Source organism: Tamandua tetradactyla, chromosome 17 (assembly GCF_023851605.1).
Source record: "Tamandua tetradactyla isolate mTamTet1 chromosome 17, mTamTet1.pri, whole genome shotgun sequence".
NCBI classification, from domain to species: domain Eukaryota; kingdom Metazoa; phylum Chordata; class Mammalia; order Pilosa; family Myrmecophagidae; genus Tamandua; species Tamandua tetradactyla.
The window spans coordinates 38,244,804-38,256,908 of NC_135343.1; the positions used below are offsets into that span (position 1 = coordinate 38,244,804).

General features: G+C 43.2%; 1 protein-coding gene, 1 long non-coding RNA gene and 1 other non-coding gene across 3 annotated transcripts in view; 2 read left to right on the forward strand and 1 right to left on the reverse strand.

Moving 5' to 3' along the window:
• The first annotated feature begins 3,444 nt into the window (after positions 1–3,444).
• LOC143661819 (small nucleolar RNA SNORA1) lies at positions 3,445–3,578 on the forward strand. Its single transcript, XR_013164864.1, has one exon. It is a non-coding gene; the product is annotated as a small nucleolar RNA SNORA1 (small nucleolar RNA).
• Positions 3,579–3,676: 98 nt separating this feature from the next.
• LOC143661577 (uncharacterized) lies at positions 3,677–4,471 on the reverse strand. Its single transcript, XR_013164701.1, has 3 exons — positions 4,424–4,471; positions 4,124–4,289; positions 3,677–4,040 (listed from the first exon to the last, which is right to left on the reverse strand). It is a non-coding gene; the product is annotated as an uncharacterized LOC143661577 (long non-coding RNA).
• Positions 4,472–4,659: 188 nt separating this feature from the next.
• The window catches only part of CEP68 (centrosomal protein 68), a 44,766-nt gene continuing 37,320 nt past the window's right edge, over positions 4,660–12,105 (forward strand). The window contains exon 1 of the mRNA XM_077134402.1: positions 4,660–4,788. The gene's annotated coding sequence lies outside the window, so the exon portion shown is untranslated. The remainder of the gene's footprint in view (positions 4,789–12,105) is intronic.

The following is a 12,105-nucleotide window of genomic DNA, read 5'->3' on the forward strand; positions in this document are numbered from 1 at the left end:
GGTGAGAAAACTAGAGGAAGAGGGGACCGTCACATACAGATGTTGGACTTGAGGCTATATACAATAACTGATGAAACTTGGAGCTGTTCTTTGGGGTGAGGGTGAGTGCACTTTTGTTGTAGAAGGGATGGTTGCATATGTTGGATAGAATGCATTGAAAAGCATGGGAAGAAGGATGTCTGTGGATGTTAGGAATCCTCATGGACAGACTCAAGTAGAATTACTTTTAGCTACCCAGCATCTGAATGTACTTATTTGGGGAGAGCCCCCCACTCTATGAGTCTTGGTGAAATGTCAGGCCCCTCCTCCCACAGCAGAAGTCAAAGGGACCATTAGCGTAACTGGTGCCCTGCTGCAATGGTGCCAGCTGAGCCCCGATCCAGGTTTGATAGTCTCGAAACTTTAGAGACAAGAGGGCCAGTAGGAATAAGCAGTTGAGTTTATTAAAAAGAGAAGTTTATCAAAAAGAGAGAGTACACGTTAAAGAGGTTAAAATGGATGTGCCCAAGGGTGAGACACACACTCAGTGGAATGGGTTATCTTCTTTTATAGGAAAATTGTGTTGGTAGCAGGTTTCCGTAGTAAACTAGGTGTCTTTGTTCTAGGAGGAGATAGCTAGCAGAATTCCTGGTTTGTTGTCACATACCTAAAATCTGTCTTCGGGCAAATGGTTAACAATTTTTATGACCCTATGCTTTCCTATCATTAACTAAGAGTTTGCTTTGGGCCCAGAATTTTACAAGCTTTTATGGCTTGGGGAAGTTTCCATGGTTTTGGAAGGTTTGGGGGACTTTAGGGAAAATTTTTGTCTCAGGAAGTTTACAGCTGAAGTTTTCAGTTTGCATTAGTTCCTTTGGAGCTAGGTAAGAGACAAGGGACTTAAAGTTGTCTCTTAACTCTTTCAGAGTTGTCTATGAAACCAGGGACTTGCAGTTGTCCTATTTTATCCTGCTTCATTAGAACCCACTGTAGAAACCAGAGGCCTTCTGTGGTGATTTGGAAGTTACGTACCCCAGAAAAAAAGGCTGTCCTCTTTTTTAAAAAATTTTTATTACAGAAATTGTGGCCTTATAGACAAATCATGCATAAAATACAGGATTCCCGTATATCACCCTATTACACCTTGCATTGGTGTGATACATTTGTTACGACCAGAGAAAGCATATTCTATAATTGTACTATTAACTATTGACCATGATTTAACTTACAATTTCACTGTATAGTAGTTACATGGTTTTTTAAAAAATTTTTATCCTATTACCATATATACAATATAACATTTCCCTTTTAACCCCATTCAGGTATGTACTTCAGTGCTGTTAATTATGTTCACAATGTCATGCTACCATCACTACCATCCATTGACAAAACATTTCCAAATAGAAGCTCTGTACTTTTTTTTTTCTGGCTGTATTCTTTTAGCCCATTACTGTGAGGGTAGATCTATTGTGGGTGAAACCTTCTGATTAGGTTATTTCAGTTGAGATGTGACGCAGACCATTAAAGGTGGGTCTTAATCCTTTCACTGGAGTTATTTGAGATGATAAAGGACAGAGAGCTCCGAGAAACACTCAGAGAAGTTTGGAGAGTAAAAGCCCCCAGAAGAGCAAGAGAAGAAGCCACTGAAGCCAGAACCTGAAAGCAACGAAACCTGGGAAAGAAGGACCAGCAGCTGCCAGCCATGTGCCTTCTCTTGCGACAGGGGCATCCCAGATGCCAGCAGCCTTTCTCCAGAAAAGGTTATCATCATATTGATGTCTTAATTTGGACATTTTCACAGTCTTAGAACTGTAAATCTGTAATCTAATAAATCTCATTGTAAAAGTCAACCGATTTCTGATATATTGCATTCTAGCAGCTTTAGCAAACTGAAACACTCTGCTAGAGTACTGGTACCTAGAACACAGGTACATGACCGAGACTTGAGTCTTTAGTGAGCTATAATTCATGGCAGCACCAAAAGTGCAAGCATACACCCTAATTAGAGAGCTGGAGCACCCTGGCTCTCACCGTTACTTTGCAGCCTCATCTTCCTGGGTTTCTAGTTTCCAGGCCTGGTTCTCCAGCTTTTCCACTGAAAGGAGTATAAGCATACAGCTTCAATCTCACTTCATCCAAACTTAGAGACACTAAAGGAAAGAGAAAGCTTCTTTCTCCCAGTCTCATTCTCTAAAATCCCAGACAAGGACTCAGGCATCTTGGATTGAATCATGGGCGCATCCCTGGAAAAGCCAGGGGAGTATTATGGATTGAATTGTGTCCTCTGAAAAGACATGCTCAATTCCTAACCTCCAGTCCTGTGACTATGACCTTAATTTTAAATAGGATCTTTGAAGATGTTATTAGTTGAGACCAAACTGGATTAGGGTAGGTCCTAATCCAATGACAAGTGTCCTTATAAGGAGAGGAAATTTGGACACAGAGACAAAGAGAGACTGCCATACGATGGAGGCAGAGGCTAAGTTGTGCCGCCATGAGCCAAGGAAGGCCATGGATTTCTGGCCACTCACCAGAAGTCATGGGAGAGGCATGAAACAGATTCTCTCCTTTAAGAGGAAGACAACACCCAAATTTCAGACTTCCAGCTTCCAGAACTGTGAAACAAATTTCTATTGTTTAAGCCAACCAATGTGTGGCACTTTGTTACAGCAGCCCTGGCAATGTAAGACAGGAAGGGACACTATAGTTGGCCAGGTCAGGCTCCATGCCTCCTACTGCAATTGCACTCTGGGAGGCCAGGAAAGTGTAGCAGCCTTTGAGAATCACCTGATCAGGAGACTACAGGCAATTCCTCAAAGGAGAGAGAACTTTCTTTTGTCAGGCAAAAACAGAAGACCCTCACAAACCAGCTTTACAGAATTTCAGGGCAGAAAGGAAGCTTGGGGCTCACCCATTCCATCTCCTCTTCTAGATGAGGAAACCATACAGAAAGGAAAAAGATAAAGGCCACAGGGGAGGTGCACACAGCATGGTTCAAAGACGGGAAAGAGCGCATCTGATTGGAGAGGTGAGCGAGGGCTTGACGAAGGGGGTGGGATTTGACCTGCTACTTGATAAACAGCTGATATCATGTGCTGGTCTTTTGCTAACTTCAGAATCATTTCCTTTCTGATCATAATCTGCTTATTTCAAGTTCTACCACCCGTGAGTTCCTTGAGTTTTTTGAGTCCTTACTCATTTGGCCTTATGGTTCATTTCCCTTAGATCAGGTGCCCTGGTTTGCAGTCTGACCTGAGTGCCTGTTTGGATTTGGGCCCATTCTCTGTTCAGCAGGTGTCTTGGGAGGAAAAGACCCAAGGGTCAGACTGGGGAATTAGGTGACTCCCCAGGAGGTCTTCTGTGTACTCAGAAAAGATCAGTGGTCATAAACACAGATGCCTTCAGAAGTCAGACAGGTAACAAATGTGTGAAGTGCTTGGTTGTTACTTAAAAAGGAGAGATGATAGCCTCCCTTCAAATGAGAATGGGCACAATTGATCATGGTGTCCAGAATTGCTAAGGTGGCTAAACTGAGACACAGGTCATGCTTCCATCACAGTAAATTTATTGCAGTGGTGACAATGAGACCTGTAACATTTTTACTAAGAAAAAAAGAAAAAAGGAGCGATAGTGCTGGTGACATTTAAATTCTTAAAAAAATATATATATATGCATAAAAGCGAATAAAACTTATGTAATGTCCAAACAAAACCATCTGTGGGCTAGTTTCTGCTCTTGCTGCCGAAACCGTGTGACCTCTATAACTGTCAGGGCAGGTTCAGGAAACTCAACAGGTCCTTATCTCCTAAACTGTCTGGAACTCAGGAGCTCCACGAAAAAGAATTTGGACATTGCCCACAGCTGGGGTTCAGACAATAATGGAATTGTTTATTAGGTGAAAGCCAGACTGCTGAAAGGGCTGCAGAGGGAAAAAACATCAGAAGAGAGGAGGGCGTCTGAGGTGGGTTATAACGTGATCCCTTTCCACCCCAGGCAGGTGGTAGTTCCTTTATGCCCTGAGACTCCTGTAACCAGCTGGGTCACTAGGATCCGAGGCCTCTCTGCTAGGGCGGAGGAAGGACGTGCATCATGGATCTCATTTATGCACATCTTCCCATCTTTTCCGAGCCTGCGTAAGTCTCACCTCCTCCACGAGGTTGTTCCCAACCACCCGGCCCGGGGACGTGGCCCTCCTCCGGCGCTTCTGCCCGGCTGCACCTGTTCGGACTCGGTCACAGGCCCTCCTGGTCTTACAGACACGGAGGTAACCCCGCGCACAGAGAGGTGCTGACCCCCTCTCAGCAGCGGCCCTGAGCAAAAATGCACGTGTGAATAAATGACTCGGTGTGCAGCCCACACGCACGGAGAGAGGGTCCCCGCGTGCCCACCCGAGCGCGCCGCCCATCCCCGCCTGCCCTCCCCCCAAGGCCACGCGCCGTCTTACGAATCCGCTCGGCTCGCAGAAAGCGAGGCTGATCCCAGAGCGCGGAAGGCCGAACAGCAGCAGAAAAAGACCCGACCTCCCATAGGCCAAGACAACGCAAGAGGTGGGCTTTTCTTGCAGCCGCAAGTCGCGTATTGGTCCAGGCGTGACACCGGGAGTCAAGATTGGCTGCGCTGCTCAAAGGGACGGGCATGGGGGGCGGGACCGGCGCTCGGCTCCGCCCCGCGCGCGCCCTGCTCCACGCGCAGACTGGAGGGCCGCGTCGCTGCCTGGGACCCCCGCCTCGGGGCTGAGGCCTCAGGCTCCTAGGGCCGTGGGCGCCGCTGCAGGGGCGGGTCGGGACGTGCGGAGCCACACTTAACGCGGTAGGTGGTGGCGGCGCGAAGGCGTGAGTGTCGCGTAGTCCACGGCACTGAGTGGGGCGGAGGCCCGGGACAGCCCCCAACCCACCCACGCGGCCCAGCTCCCTGGGCCCTCGGGGCTCTCCGGCCCGTGTCTCTGAAGGCCGCGGGGCCTCGCGTCCCTCTCCGGGAAGGGCACAAAGGCCTTCTGGAAGCGGGAGCGCCTCGTGCCTTCGCCTCCATTTTGCCGGCGGATCGGCGTGTGTGGGTAGCCTCTGGAAGTCGGGCCCCGGAGGCGGGAGGCCGGGCTTGGGAATGCGGTGTGCGGGGAGGGTCGGCGCCTGTCCCCACAGCCTCCCCTCGGTGCAGCGGCGCGGCTTGGCCGCGGGGGGAAATCAGGTTCCCTGGCGGCCGCGACCCAGGTGTGTCCCGTTTACTGCGTGCCCTGGCGGGGCCCAGGTGCTGTCACGGCTGACGCGGAGGCCGTCTCTCACCAGTTCAGGGCTTTTCCAACCGGAAAGTTATGGGCGAATGATGCCTTACCTTCTTGACTGCGGGAGTTCCAGGTGCGGAGGGAAAAAAGCAAGATGTCCAACCTTTTTGCCTTGAAGGGTTACCCTTTCCAAATGTCATCACCAAAACAATTCTCAGCGGCCCATAGGCGCATGTCCAAAACCTGTTCCAGGCCTTTAATAATTATTAGGTTGGATTCGGCGTATTGTTTGTAATAAAAATGAGCGGAAATCTGTTAGTGCCAGGCAGGGCACATTTGACCTCGCTTGGAATTTCATGGGGGAACCGCCAAGGAGTGTAGTATTCAGAAAATAGCTCAGCAGTCCCCCAGATCTGGGGTAGAGGGATGCCTCTTGTTTAAAATGCATGTTATAATATATTGGGTCAGTTTCTCTAGAATTTGGTTAAAAGAAGTACAAGGCACCATTTTTCATCCTTGCCCATCTGTACCACTCGGTATGAAAAAGAGGCAAAGAACTCGTTTCACTTCTGGACAGCTCTCTTGCAACCCCATCCCCAAACTAATAATTACTCACTCCTTTGGGTTACCTTCTATCCACCTTCTTTTTACATGTTTCACTGTGTTGTGGTTTCGCCAGCCCTTGGCACAATGCTTGGAACATAGAAGGCACTCAGTGACTGAAGGAAGTCAAAAGACAATAATAAAAAGTCAGCAGTGTAGCCAAAACTTTACAAAACAAAAGCTCTCATTCTTTTAACTCGTTAGGCCAGTTATTCTTACAGGTTAGGGAGGCAGCTGAGCTCAGGTTCTATAAAGCAGATCAGACTTAGCTCTGCCATGTTATTCACTCTGGGTAAATTATTTAACCTCCCTGTGCTTCAGTTATCTAATCTATAAAAAGGGACTATTAGTATCTATTCCATGGTTTTGTTCAGAGTATTGAATAAAATATTGTTATAAAGTTAGCGTAGTTCCTGGAACAAGAAAAATGTTCATTAGCTGTTGGGATAAAAATAAATACATACTTAGATTGACTCTTAATATTAAATATCTGTCTAGTACTAGATCCTTGCAGGATCTCGCTACATTTGGTCCTTATCTCGTCCTTGATTAAAAAAATTCCGAGAAACTGTGGTGTATACATACAATGGACTACTGGCCTCAAGAATGAATGAAGTTGTGAAGCAAGCAACTAGGTGAATGAACCTTAAGGACTGTATGTTGAATGAAACATCGGAAACAAAAAGACGAATAGTATCATGCCTCACTCATATGGATTAACTATAATATAAAACTCAGTGAATTGAAGTTGAGAGCATGGGTTATCAGGTTGGGGCCTATTGTAAAGGGTTCTAGATTTTAAGCTCTTAACAGCAGTCACATATGTTCAGAAGTTGTAACTGTTATTTCTAAATTCTGAGATACTGAGCTGTTTGTATATAATGTGGTCGTTTCCAGCAATGTCAGGTATTTGTGTGACACCTGCGACACAGAGTTGGAGCTCTGAAGCTATGAAAGTCAGCACCACCCCATACAGGAACTGTTTAAAACTTTGAAAAAGGAATCAGACTTTGACTAGAGAGATGAATGAAGCTGATCTGGATAAGACTAAGGTAGATCAGAATACAGGGTAAAGGATGATATTGTCCATATTTTAAAAACTTCAACCTCTGTGTGAGACCAGAGAAAGAGATGTTTATTTGGTGCAAAATTTCTATTTTGGGGAGCGCATTTCCTAATTCAACTTGTATGATCAGTTTAGTTGAACATCATAAGTGCATGGAATCTTGGGATGTATGAGTTTTTCCTTTTTCTTTTTTATTCTTTTTCTGGAGTGATGCAAATATTCCAAAAATGATCTTGGTGATGAATGCATAACTATGTGATGATATGAGCCATTGATTGCACCCCATGTAAAGATTGTATGTGTGAAAATTTGTCAATAAAAATATTTTTTAAAAAATCCTTTAATCCTTTCTTAATATTCCCTCTACAGTAAAGGTATTCCATAGATAATCTGTTTATGCATTTAGTGGTTTACCATCGTCTAGAGAGTAAGTGGCAAAGAACAATTTGGATAAGTATTAAATAGTAGTATTTAGTACGGTTTTAATGCATTATGTTACTTGAAATTGTTATATAAGAGCAGAGGGGGCCAGGTGTGACTGACAAAAAATCTTTAGGATACTTTGTTCAGCAAAAGAGAATCAAGAGCTTGTGGAGGTGGACTTTGGGTGGCTTCTCCACTTATAATTTTTATTTGCTCCCATGAAGAGACTGCCTCCTATCTTTAAAGTTACTCATAAACATTGTGAACAATGGAAGAAGCCTTCCTGTCTGCTTTATACCTGTTTGCCAAACTTAGAATAGCAGATACATCCCCTGGGGGATGTTGCCTCACTTCCAGGTTTTCCTTGTGATTATTTTAAGTCAGTATCACTTTCTGGTCACAGGAAGAGTTTTTTTTTTTTTTAACAAATTGAAGGTTTGTGGCAATCCTACATCATGCAAGTATATCAGTGCCATTTTTCCAACAACATTTGCTCACTTTGTGTCTCTGTCACATTTTTGCTAGTTCATATGATATTTTTTAACTTTTTCTTTGTATCTCTTACGGTGCTTTCTGATCAGTGATCTCTGATGGTACTGTTTTAATTGTTTTGGAGCACCATGAACTGCGCCCATATAAGATGGCAGACTTAATTGATAAATGTTGGGTGTGTTCAGACTACTCTACCGAACAGCTCTTCTCCCATCCCTCTCCCTCTCCTTTGGCCTCCCTCTTCCTTGTGATGCAGCTATATTTATATTAGGCCAGTTAATAACCCCACAATTGTCTCTTAAGTGTTCAAGGGTTGCATGTCTCTCACTTAAAATCACAAGCTAGAAATGATTAAGCTTAGTGAGGAAGACATGTTGAAAGCCCATTTAGGCTGAAAGCTATACCTCTTGTGCCAAACAGCCAAGTTGCTAATGCAAAGAGAAAGTTCTTAAAGGACATGAACAGTGCTACTGTAGGAAAGGAACACATGATAAGAAAGCAAAACAGCCTTATTGCTAATAAGGAAGTTTTAGTGGCCTGGATAGAAGATCCCGCCAGCTTTATCATTCCCTTAAACTAAAACCTAATCCAGAGCAAAGCCCTAACTCTCTTCAGTTCTATGAAGCCTAAGAGAGGTGAGGAAGTTGCAGAAGAAAAGTTTGAGGCAAGTAGTTTGGTTCATGAGGTTTAAGAAAAGAAACCTTCTCCATAACGTGAAAATACAAGGTAAAGCAGCAAGTGCTGGTATAGAATCTACAGCAAGTTATCCAAAGAATCTAGCTAAAATAGATGATGAACCTTTGTAACATGGTGGGGTTGTAACAGGCGGGGCCCTGGGGATTGGGAAGGGAATCAAGGGAGAGGGAAGAGTTGTGGCCTTGAAAATGGGATTTGGCGGGTGGATCTGATGTTGAATCGTTGTACTGATGGGTCTTTTGGTCTCCACTCTCTTGGGGCAACTAGAGGGAAGATCCTAGAATTATGGAATGGTGGCCCTTTCCGGACGCTGCGGTCTGTTCTATGACTGCTTGTTACAATGTACTTTGAAGTTTGTTGCTTTTTTGTATGTATGTTTTATTTCATAGTGAAAACTGTTTAGGAAAAAGAAAAAGAAACTAAAGAGATAATGACAGTTAAATGAAAAACATGATCCTGGATGGGATCTAAGAATGGAGGAGAAAGACTCAAAAGGACGTTAATGGGTCATAAGAAAAAAAAATTGGAATGTAGAATGTAAGCTTTAAATCAGTGTTAAATTTCTTGAACTTGAAAACTTTTCCATTTAAGGAGGTTACATTAGTGAATGTTCTTCTTTGTAGGAAATGTACATGAAAAGAAATGATTCGTGCGGTCTGCCCTCACATTCTGAAAATTAGATAAATATGGAAAGAAGGAGGGAGGGAGAGACAGCAAAGTGGCAAAATGTTGAATTTGATATGTCTGGGTATCTGGAGTGGGCAGCATGCTGACCTTCTCTGTAAGGGGTTGTATTACTTTTGCAATTCTCCTGTAAGTTTGAAACTTTCAAAATAAAAAGTTAAAAAAAAAAGGTAGATTATGAAGATGGCTAAACTAAATAACAGATTTCCAGTGTAGGTGAAACTGCCTTATATTGGAAGAAGATGCCATCTAGGACTTAGATAGCTAGAGAAGAGATATCAATGCCTGGCTTCAAAGGACAGGCTGACTATCTTGTTAGGGGCTAATGCTGCTGGTCCATTTAAGTTTAAGCAGCACTCATTACCATTCAGAAAATCCTTAAGAATTTTGCTGAGCCTACTCTGCCTGTGCTCTAGAAATGGAATAGCAAATACTAGGTGAAAGCACATTGGTTATAGCTTGGTGTACTGAATATTTAAGCCCGTTGTTGAGACCTACTGCTCAGAAAAAGATCCCTTTCAAAATCTTAACTGCTAGTTGGCAGTGCATCTTGTCACCTAAGAGCTTACTGGAGATATACAATGAGGTTAATATTGTTTTCATGCCTGCCAACACAACATCCTTTCTTCAGTCCATGAATCAAGGAATAATTTCTATTTTCAAGTCTTATTAAGAAATACATTTTTGTAAAGCTATCCGTGCCATAGATAGTAAGAGATTACTCTGATGGACCTGGGCAAAGTTAGTTGAAAACCTTTTGGAAAGGATTTGCCATTCTAGATATTCTTGATTTATTGGAGGTCAGAATATCAACATTAACAGGAGTTTAGAAGAAGTTGATTCTGACCCTTATGGATAACTTTGAGGGGTTCAAGACTTCGGAGGAGGGAGTAACTATAAAAGTGGTAGAAATAGCAAAAGAACTAGATGTTCGAAATGGATCCTGAAGATATGATTGAATCGCTGCAATCTCATGATAGACCTTGAAAGATGAGGAGCTGCTTCTTAAGGATAAGCAAAGTGGTTTCCTTCCTGGTGAAGATGCTGTGAACATTGTTGAAATGACAATAAAGGATTTAGACTATTACATACACTTTATTATGTAAAATAAGCTGTGGCAGGGTTTGAGAGATTGACTCTAATTTGAAAGAACTTTTGCTGTCAGACGGTGTGCTGGTTTGAAAGGGTGTATGCCCCTAGAAAATACATGTTTTAATCAAAATGCCATTTCATAAAGATAGAATAATCCCTATTCAGTACTGTATGTTTGAAACTGTAATCAGATCGTCTCCCTGGATGATGTGATTTAGTCAAGAGTCAGTTAAACTGGATTAGGTGACATGTCTCTACCCATTTGGGTGGGTCTTGATTGGTTTACCAGAGTCCTATAAAAGAGGAAACATTTGGGAGGATGAGAGATTCAGAGCAGCACCATGAAGCAGAGAGTTCATGAGCTAGCGACCTTTGGAGATGAAGAAGGAAAATGCCTCCTGGGGAGCTTCATGAGACCAGAAGCCAGGAGAGAAAGCTAGCAGATGACTGCGTGTTCGCCATGTGCCCTTCCAGCCGAGAGAGAAGCCCTGACTGTGTTCACCATGTACCTTCCTACTTGAGAGAGAAACTCTGAACTTTATCAGCCTTCTTGAATCAAGGTACCTTTCCCTGGATGCCTTAGATTGGACATTTCTATAGATTTGTTTTAATTGGGACATTTTCTCAGCGTTAGAGCTGTAAACTAGCAACTCATTAAATTCTCCCCTTTTAAAAGCTATTCCGTTTCTGGAATATTGGAATGCATCTGGTATATATTGCATTCCAGCAGCTAGCAAACTAGAACAGAGAACATCACGTGCTATAAAGAAATTTTTTGTGAAAGGAAGAGTTGATGCTGCAAACTTCATTGCTGTCTTATTTTAAGAAATTGCCATAGCTACCCCAGCTTTGAGCAACCACAGTGTTTATCAGTCAGCAGCCATCAACATAGAGCCAGGACCCTCCCCCAGCTAAGAGATCACGATTTACTGAAGGCTCAGATGTGGTTGGCATTTTTTAGTAACAAAATTTTGGGTTTTTTTTTTTTTTACTTTTTATTAATAAAACCAATCAACGTACAATATGAACATTCTTTTTTTATCACATAGTTGTATATTCACCATCATTATCATTTCTTAGAACAGTCGCATCAATTCAGAAAAAGAAGTAAAAAGAAAACAAAAAAAATTCATACATACCATACCCCTTACCCCTCCCTTTAATTGATCACTAGCATTTCAATCTACTAAATTTATTTTAACATTTGTTCCCCCTATTATTTATTTATTTTTAATCCATATATTTTACTCATCTGTCCATGAGGCAGATAAAAGAAGCATCAGACACAAGGTTTTCACAATCACGCAGTCACTTTGTGAAAGCTGTATCATTATACAGTCATCTTTAAGAAACATGGCTACTGGAACACAGCTCTACATTTTCAAGCACTTCCCTCCAGCCTCTCTGTTAACGCCTTATCTAAAAAGTTGATATTTATTTAATGCGTAAGAATAATCTCCAGGATAACCTCTTATGTTAGTTAGATTCAGTTGTCAACTTGGCCAGGTGAGCATACCTAGTCTTGTTGCTGCGGACATAAGCCAACGGTACGTGAACCTCATCTGTTGCCAGTTACATCTGCAGTCAGCTAGGAGGCGTGTCTGCTGCAATGAGTGACGTTTGACTTAATTGGCTGGTGCTTAAATGAGAGAACGCAACGTAGCACAGCCTAGCAGCTTGGCATTCCTCATTTCAGCACTTGCAGCTCAGCCCAGGCCTTTGGAGATGGAGAAAAAATCACCCCGGGGAAAGTTGTTGGAACCCAAGGGCCTGGAGAGAAGACCAGCAGAGACCATCCTGTGCCTTCCACATAAGAAAGAACCTCAGTGGAAAGTTAGCTGCCTTTCCTCTG